The 9,216-nt window shown below is 57.7% G+C and overlaps 1 pseudogene; it reads left to right on the forward strand.

Moving 5' to 3' along the window:
• Nucleotides 1-9,216, forward strand: part of LOC118700806 (zinc finger protein 850-like) — a 105,514-nt pseudogene that overhangs the window by 92,246 nt on the left and 4,052 nt on the right.

Raw genomic sequence — 9,216 nt, forward strand, 5'->3', positions numbered from 1 at the left:
TCCTGTGCTTCCCAGAGCCCAGTCACTCCCAGTATGATCCCTGTTGCCCTCAGCATGGTTCCAATTGCTCCCTGTTGCTCCCAGTGTGATACCAGTGGCCTCTAGTATAGTCCCAGTCACTCCCTGTATGATCCCTGTCTCTGCCACCAGGGTCCCAGTCATGCCCAGTTGCCCTCTGTGTACACCCAGACTTGCTCCCAGTTGCCTCCAGCATGGTCCCTGTTGCTCCCAGTGCGCTCCCCGCCACCCCCAATAGGGTTACAGACACTCCCAGTATATCCCAGTTGCCCTCAGCATGCTTGGAGTCATTCCCAGTCACTCCCAGTATGATCTCCATATGATCCCAGGAGAGCCCAGTCAATTATAGTAGGAGCTCATGGAGCAAAGCTCATGGAACACCTGGAGGACCCACCCAGAGGAGGGTCCCTACAAGTTCTCTGGCTGCAGGAAGAGCCCCAAGGAACAGAGGTCCCACCAGAGCCACCACCCCAAGTAGGAGGTGGTGACAGCTCTGCAGCCTGGGGCCCTGGGATCACCAGGGAAGCCTCCAGATCGACACCCCAGTAAGTGGCTCACACAGCCCCTCCTCCTGTGCCCAAAACCCAACTCTTGGCATCCCTCATCCCTCCCTGCAGTCCCCTCTCCAACATCTGCAGGCCTCTGGGAAGAGCCCAAAGGGATGGAAGTGCCTAAAATGGTGATGAAGTGCCTGAGCTCTCCCAGCTGTGGATGTTCCTGTCCACAAACCTCTCCTGGTCAGTGCTATGTGGAGATGGGAGGGGGATTAGGGAATGCTGAGAAGACTGAAAGGGGGTTTTGTTGGCTCTTAGGGGCATTTCTGGTGCTGGGAGGGGGTTTAAGGGGTTTTGGAGGGGTTTGTGGGGGAGTTTTGGGAGTTCTGGAAGGGCTGTGCAGCTTGGAGAGAATTTGGGTCTTTGGAGGGGTGGAAAAGAGTTTTGATGGATCTTATGGCCATTCATAGTGCATGGAGTGGTTTGGGGGTGGGGGGGGCAGCCAGGACCTGTGGGGTGGTTTGAGGGGGCTGGGAGTGGCTGTGGGGCTGGGAGGGGGTTTTGGGGCAGTCATGACCCCCCAGAGGTGCCACCAGACCCTGCCCACAAGGTGCTGCTGGGGGACAGGGGTTCTGTGTAGGGGTTTGTCTTCCTGGCACCCTGGGAGTGAGGGGGGATCCCCCTGGGCCATGTGTGACCCTCCCATCCTGGTGTCACCCCCTTGTCCCTCCCCACAGGGCTCCTGCCCCAGCTCCTGCTCCCCCAGGAGGGAATTTGGGGAGGGGGCACAGGGAGTGCACAGCCCCCACCAGGGGATGTCCCTGGCCCAGCCCCTTTGTCCAGCACCAAGCTGGGCCTGGGACCACAGGAGGAAGAGGCTGATGGGAAGCAGATCCTGCAGCTGGGACAGTGCTTGGGGTCAGGGCAAGGTCCTGCCCTGCACACCTGGCTCAAGTTTTACCCTGCCCCGGGACATTCCCATCCCCACGGATCCTACCCCCAAAATGTCACTCTTGGGATCCCTCACCCATCTCTGCAGTCCCTGCTCCAACACCTCCAGGCCTTTGGGAAGAGCCCTGATGCCGACAGAACTTAGATCAAAGTTACAAAGTGATGATACAGCTTGAGTTATAAGATATCAGTATAACCTGATAGATCTATATAACCTGATAACAATAGGACCTAAATCATGACTTTTTATATATCTATATAAATATATATATGTGGTTTTTTGTGACTATATAACCTGATATAAATAACTTTCTACAATGCAATGGCTTGTATATGGTTAACTAGTTGCTTAATGCTAAATAGACAGAAAAAAGAAGAAAAAAAATCGCCAAGTGGAGAGCTTCAGAAATAGATAGGGATAGTACTAATGAGAAACTGTGCAAAGCCAATGAGCCACAAACACAAAGAATTTAAGCTGGTTAGGATCAGACACACCAAGGAGCACCATAACTGCACATGCTCCAAAGACAAAGTTGAAAGCTTCAGATGTGAAGAAGGCCTTGGAAGCCTTTCCTAAAATGCCCCCCCCGCAAAACCAGGACAATCACAGACTCCTGACAGACCCCGAATTAGGAAAGTGCAAGTGCAAGTGCAGTGCAGAAGAACTATCTAATAACCATGAGATCATACAATGTAAATGAGTTCTGGCAGGTAGGTGATGATGTTGTAGTGACACAGTGACACTGAGCAACACCTACTGTATGAATATACCACAGCACGTGACATCTAAAAACACCGCTCTGTGGGGATTTATTTCCAGCTTATATTTCGGGCATCAGCCCAAAGGGATGGAATTTCCTACCCAGGGTCCCCACCAAGCCCAAGTGTGGATTTGCAGCCCACAGTTTTCCCAGTTTGCCTCTCCTATTCCCCAGGGCGGATTCCCCCCGCCCCCATCAGATGGGAGCAGCCGAGAGCCTCACGCTGCCCATCCCGGCCTCTCCCAGCTCAATCCCTGCTCCTGTGACTTCTAGAGATGGGCTTGGGCAGGAGGAATCCCCAGCTCTCACACCTTGTTTTCACCCCCTAACCAGGATTTCCCATTGCCAAACCTTGGCCCAATGCAGGAGGAGGAGGAGGCTGCAAGGAAGAGGAAGATGGCCCAGGAGCCCCAGGCAGGTGAGGAGGAAGTCAGTGCCCCTTTCCCCCTCTCTCCTGCTCCATCTCCCAGCCCAGCACGGCCCCCGGCTGCAGGACAACCCTGCTGCCAAAGCTGTCCTGCTGGGGACGCACTGGGGACATCTCCTTGCCCTTCCCTGTGGCACGGAGGCAAATCCCATCCTCTCCTTGTCCTTCCTCCCCCAGACCAGGAGCTGAGCATGGAGAGCAGGGAGGACAAATCCCCACAGCAGAACCTCGTGGAAGAGGCTGTTTTGAGCAGCTCCACAGCACAGGAACCCAATGGGGAGGAAAAGCCCCGGACATTGAGCATAAGGAGAGGCTGCAGACGCAGATCACGGGGATCTGAGGAGGAAAGACCCACCTGAGGCTGGGGAGGCGGCCGGAGCTCAGAGCTGGGAGCAACTTCATGATGAGGAGAAGCCCCACAAGTGCTTGGAATGTGGGAAGAGCTTCAGCCAGAGCTTCAATCTCCTCACCCACCTTCGGGTGCACACGGGGGAGCAGCGCTGGGAGTGTAGGGAATGTGGGAAGAGGTACAGGCACAGCTCCCACCTCTACCACCAGTGAGTGCACACCACAGAACGGCCCTACACATGCTTGGAATGTGGGAAGAGCTTCAGTGTTCGATCCACTCTGACCTTCCAGCAGAAGGTCCACACTGGGGAACAGCCCTATGAGTGTTGTGAGTGTGGGAAAAAGGCTCGGAGCAGTTTGGATCTCCTCAAGCACCAGCACACCAGTGTCCCGAGTGTGGGAAGACCTTCAGGCACAGCTGTAGCTCAACCCAACACAAACAGAGCCACCACTAAGAGAAACCCTAAGAGTGCCCTGAGTGTGGGAAGAGTTTCATGTGCTGCTCCAGCTCCAAGCCCCATGGGAGGATCCACGCTGGATGATCCCCAGTGACCCCCGGTGGGCAGAGCCCCAATGATCCATGTTGGGAAGGCACCTGCCTGCGGGCTCCACATCCTCCTGGGTCCCCATGGCCTGGGTTTTCTTTTCATTTCTCTTTGTCCCTTCAAAACACCCAAAACTGGAGTAAAAAAATAAAGACATTGAACTAAGACATTGATGGGAACATGGGGGAATCTTCCAGGAGATGTGGGGGATGCTGGGTCCAAGGGATTTGACGGTTCCTGGGAGGGATTTGGGAGTTGCTCAGGGCTTTGGGCACCCTAGGCTGAGTGGCTGCAGCTGTGCTGGGAGGCCCTGGTCACGGTTCTGGGGCAGCTGATCAAGGCCCCCCTGCCCTGGGACTGTTCTCATCTCCCCCATCCTGGTTCCTGGTGTTCCCTGTGCAGGATCGCCCTGTCCCTGCTGTCACCCTCCTTTCCTCTGGCCCATTCCCCTGTCACCCCACTCTTGGGCCCATTCTGCTTCCATCCCAGTCTGAATCCCATCCCCAGTCTCATTCCCTGTCCCTATCCTGTACTGTCTGTCTGGTTGTATTGCATCAAGTTGCTTCTTTAGTTATTGTTTTGCACTGGGTGGTCTTGTTATTTTGCAGTGAATAGTTTATGTTGTATCACATGGTTTGTCCCGCACACACCCCTCTCCCCCAAAGCCCCGGTGGTGGTCTTGCCCTGGGTTACTCCTCCCCTCGCCCCTCCCATCAGTTGTATCCCATTGGCCGTGGCCTCTCTCCTGTGCCCCCCTTTCCCTGGGTTTTAAATCACCCTCGATCACACACTTGATCTCTTTTCCCCTCTTGGGCCTCCCTGGAGTGATTCCACAATTAAGGTGGGATTTTTGGGCCCGAGGAGAAGAGCAACTCCTGTCCTTTACTTTGGTCCTTGTGAGATAGTGAGGCCCGGGGGTCCAGAGCTGCCAAACCAGACCCCACAAAGGCCCTGGGTCAACCTTACATTGCTGTTCCCATATTCCCAGTCCCATATTCCCCATCCTGTTCCCGTATTCCCAATCCTACTACTGGTCCCGCATTTCATTTCTGTATTCCCTGTCTCACTCCCATATTCCCATTCCCACTCTCACTCCTGTATTCCTGTTCCCAATCCCAATACCATCTTCCTAATCCCCGTCCCATATTCTCTCTCTGGTTCCTGTTTCCATATTCCCTGTCCCATTCCAATATTCTCGTCCCCAGTCCCATTCCAGGTCCCTCTCCCATTTTCTCAATCACATCCCAGTCCCTGTCCCCATTCCTGTCCCTGGCCCAATTCCTGGTTGCAGTCCCAATATCCTGGTCCTTGTTCTGGTCCCTGTCCCTATCTCCTATTTCCATTCTCATTCCTGGTTCTATTCCCAGTCCCTGTCCCCATTCCCGGTCCTGGTTCCATATTACTCTCCCTGTACCCATTTCTGGTCCCAGTCTCGTATTCCCGGTCCCTGCCCCCATTCCCTGTCCCCATTCCTGGCCCTGTCCCGTACTCCCGGTGCTATTCCCAGTGCCATTGCTGAGGGCCGCCTCTCGCGTGGGGCCCTGAGGGCTGCACAGCTCGGGCTGGCTGTGCCACACGAACCGTTCAGCCCTGCTGCTGTCCTTGGCCAGCTGCAGAGAGCACAAGGCTTTGGGCATTTCTCAGAGGCCCGCAGCTGGCCGGAGCAGCCCCTCCTGCCAGCAGCCGCTGGGCCTCAGAGCCCTCCCTCATGCTGGGGCCATGCAGGGGCCATGGGCCTGGAGGAGGCTCCTGTTCTTGAGCCAGGAGCGAGGCTGCAGCTCCCGCCTTTGGGCCCTGGGCCGCAGCAGCCCAGGGGAGGCCCAGCTGCAGAGCTCACAGCCGCTGCTGGGTTTCACTTGGACACTTTGGAGCACGAATCCCCAGCCCATATTCTCTCTGCGGTTGCTGTTTCCGTGTTCCTCGTGCCATTCCCATATTCTCGTTCCAGGTCCTTGTCTCCATTTGCGGACCCTGTCCCCATCTCTGGTCCCCATCTCTGGTCCCTATCCCTTTCCCCGGTCCCATTTCCGGTCCCCATTTTCGGCCTCTATCCGCATTCCCGGTGCCATTCCCGTTCCCCATTCCCAGTCTCTGTCCCTAGTCCCTGTCCCCTTCCCCGGTTCCATTCTTGGCCCCATTCTCTGTCCATATCTCCATTTTTCGTTGCATTCCCGGTCCGTCTCCCCACTCCCGTTCCTGCTCCCTGTCCCCATTTCCGCTCCCGGTCCCCGCTTCCCGTTCCCTGTCCCCTCACACCGGACGCCGCCGCCATCGCTCCGGCCGCCCCGACCCTCACATAATCGAGCGAACTCCGCGCTGCTCCCGCCCACCAATCCCAGCGCGCGATCGCTGTTATTTGCATAACCGCGCCCTTCTGTTTGGCCACGCCCACCTCCTCCGGGCGCTGCTTGCTCCCAGTTCCCTCCCAGTGCTCCCAGTAAGAGCGGGACTGGCACGGAAAGCGCTCCCAATTCCTTCCCGCTGCTCTCAGTATCGCTCCCAGTGCCGCGCGGGACGGGGCCGCTTTGAAATCCGCCCAGGGCAGAGCGCGGCTGCTTTTGGGACTCGGCACTGCCCGGGCCGAGCTGGGAGCGGAGGAGGAGCGGGAGGAAGAGGGACAGAGGAGGAGGAGGGGTAGCCCCAATCCCACGCGGTTTCCCCGCTCCGGCCGCAGCTCCCCCTGTTCCGCCAGCATCGCCCACTCCAAGAGCGGCAGGTGAGCGGGATAGGGGAGCTCCCCCCACATCCATCGGGGGTGTCCGGGATGGTTTTTTTGCGGGACAGGGAATGTTTGGATCTTGCTGGACGCGAAAGCTGGGCCGGAAATGCCCCTGCAGGGATCTTGGGGGGGGTCCCACGTGGCGATCGCCCGGTACCGGCGGGGAGAGGGAGGTATCGGGTTTGGGGATCCCCGGGAGAGCCGGGGGGAACGCGGGAGCCCCGGAGCGGGGAGAGCGCAGAGGGGCGATCCCGGAGCCGGGGGACAAACCGGCTGCCTGGAGGGGTGGGGGAGACTGGGCATGAGCGGGCTCCGGGCCCCCCGAGGCTGAAAGGGGCGCTGACTTCTCCAGCTGCACTTGGGCAGCGGGACCATCAAACGCAACTCAGTAAGCCTTGTTTTCCCCCCAAAGCGGGATTTGTTATTCCCAAACCTTGGCAGGATGGAAAAGGAGGAGGCCATGAGAAAGAGGAAGATGGCCCGGGAACCCCAGGCAGGTAAGGAGGAAGTCACTGCCCCTTTCCCCGTCTCTCCTGCTCCATCTCCCAGCCCAGCATCGCCCCCGGCTGCAGGACAACCCTGCTGCCAAAGCTGTCCTGCCGGGGACGCACTGGGGGGATCTCCTTGCCCTTCCCTGTGGAACAGAGGCAAATCCCATCCTCTCCTTGTCCTTCCTCCCCCAGACCAGGAGCTGAGGATGGAGACCAGGGAGAACAAATCCCCACGGCAGAACCTCGTGGAAGAGGCTGTTTTGAGTGGCTCCACAGTGCAGGAATCCAACAGGGAGGAAAAGCCCCAGAGATCCCTCACAAGGAGGGGCTGCAAACACAGATCATGGGGATCTGAGGAGGAAAGACCCACCCTGGACTGGGAGGCAGCTGGAGCTCGGAGCTGGGGGTTGATGAGCAGTTTCAGGATGGGGAGAAGCCCCACAAGTGCTCAGAATGTGGGAAGAGCTTTAGTAAGAGATCTGCCCTGATCATCCACTGCAGAGTCCACACAGGGGAGCGGCCCTACGAGTGTGGGGAGTGTGGGAAGAGCTTCAAGGCGAACTCCGAACTGACCAGACACCGGAGGATCCACACTGGAGAACGGCCCTATGAGTGTCCCCAGTGTGGGAAGAGCTTCTGCGGGCGTGCTGACCTGATCAAACACCAGAGGAGCCACACAGGGGAGAGGCCCTACAAGTGTGGGGAACGTGGGAAGAGCTTCAGCCATAGCTCCGGCCTTATTGTCCACATGGTAATCCACTCGGGGGAGAGGCCCTACGAGTGTGGGCAGTGTGGGAAGAGCTTCAGAAGGAGCTACGAACTGAGCAGACACCAGAGGAGAAACACAGGGGAACAGCTCTCCAAGTGTCCTGAGTGTGGGAAGAGCTTCTGTGAGCATGCTGACCCGATCAAACACCAGAGGACCCACATGGGGGAAGGTCCCTATGAGTGTCCTGAGTGTGGGAAGAGCTTCTGTAAGCATGCTGCCCTGGTCACATACCAGAGGACACACACAGTGGAGAGGCCCTACGAGTGTGGTAAATGTAGGAAGAGGTTTCTGAAGAGCTTCAATCTCCTCAGACATCAGACGATTCACACAGAGGAGAGGGCCTTCCGCTGCCCGGACTGCGGGAAGGGCTTCAAGCGCAACTGCACCCTCGTCATCCACTGGAGGATCCACACTGGGGAGAGGCCCTACGAGTGTTCTGAGTGTGGGAAGAGCTTCTCTCAGAGCGGTAACTTGACCAGACACCAACAGAGCCACCACTAAGGGCAGCCCTGGGAGTGCCACGAGTGCAGGAACAGCTCCATGCGCTGCTCCAGCTCCATCCTCCACAGAGGGATCCACCCTGGATGATCCCCAGTGAGCCCCGGTGGGCAGAGCCCCGGTAATCCCTGGTAGCGGTAATCCATGTTGGAAATCACCTGTCTGTGGACTTCACATCCTCCTGGCACCCTGTGGCCTGGATTTTCCTTTCATTTCTCTTTGTCCCTTCAAAACACCCAAAACCAAGGTAAAAATAAAGACATTGAAATAAGCCATTGATGGGGACATGGGGGGATCTTCCAGGGGATGGGGGGCATGCTGGGTTCGAGGGAGTTGAGGGTTCCTGGGAGGGATTTGGGGGTTGCTCAGGGCTTTAGCAGAACAGGCCCAGTAGCTGCAGAAGTGCTGAGAGACCCTGGTGAAAGTTGTGGGACAGCTGATCAAGGACCCCCTGCCCTGGAACTGTCTCCATGTCCCTCTGTCCTGGTTGCCAGTGCCCCCTGTCCAGGATCCCCCACTCCCTGCTGTCACCCCACTGGCTTGCCATCCATTCCCATGTCACCCCAGTACCATTCTGCTCCCATCCCAGTCTGAATCCCATTCCCAGTTCCATTCCCTCTCCCTGTCCCATATTCCAAGTCCCTGTTCCCCTTCTCTTATTCACGGTCCCGCTCCTGTTCCCATATTTCCATTTCAATATTCCCTGTCCCATACCCATATTCCAATTCCCGGTCCCTGTCGCCATTCTCTGTGCCATTCCAGTTCCGGGTGCCATTTCTGATCATGTCCCCATTCCCATTCCTCTTCCCCGTCCCCATTCCCGCTCCCTGTCCCCCTCACCGGACGCCGCCGCCATCGCTCCGGCCCCCCCGGCCCTCACATAACCGAGTACACCCCGCGCTGCTCCCGCCGACCAATCCCAGCGCGCGATCTATCTCGTATTTGCATAACCACGCCTTCTATCGTGGCCCCGCCCACCGCCGGCTGCAGCCGCCTCCGGGCGCTGTTTGCTCCCAGTTCCCTCCCAGTGCTCCCAGTAAGAGCGGGACTGGCAGTAAACGCGCTCCCCATTCCTTCCCAGTGCTCTCAGGATCTCTCCTGGTATTCTCACTATCATTCCCGGTGCTCCCCGGATCACTCCCACTGCCGCGCGTGGCGCGGTTGTTTCGGAACCCGCCCAGGGCCGAGCGCGGCT

The sequence above is a fragment of the Molothrus ater genome, chromosome 37 (assembly GCF_012460135.2).
Source record: "Molothrus ater isolate BHLD 08-10-18 breed brown headed cowbird chromosome 37, BPBGC_Mater_1.1, whole genome shotgun sequence".
In the NCBI taxonomy this organism is placed as follows: domain Eukaryota; kingdom Metazoa; phylum Chordata; class Aves; order Passeriformes; family Icteridae; genus Molothrus; species Molothrus ater.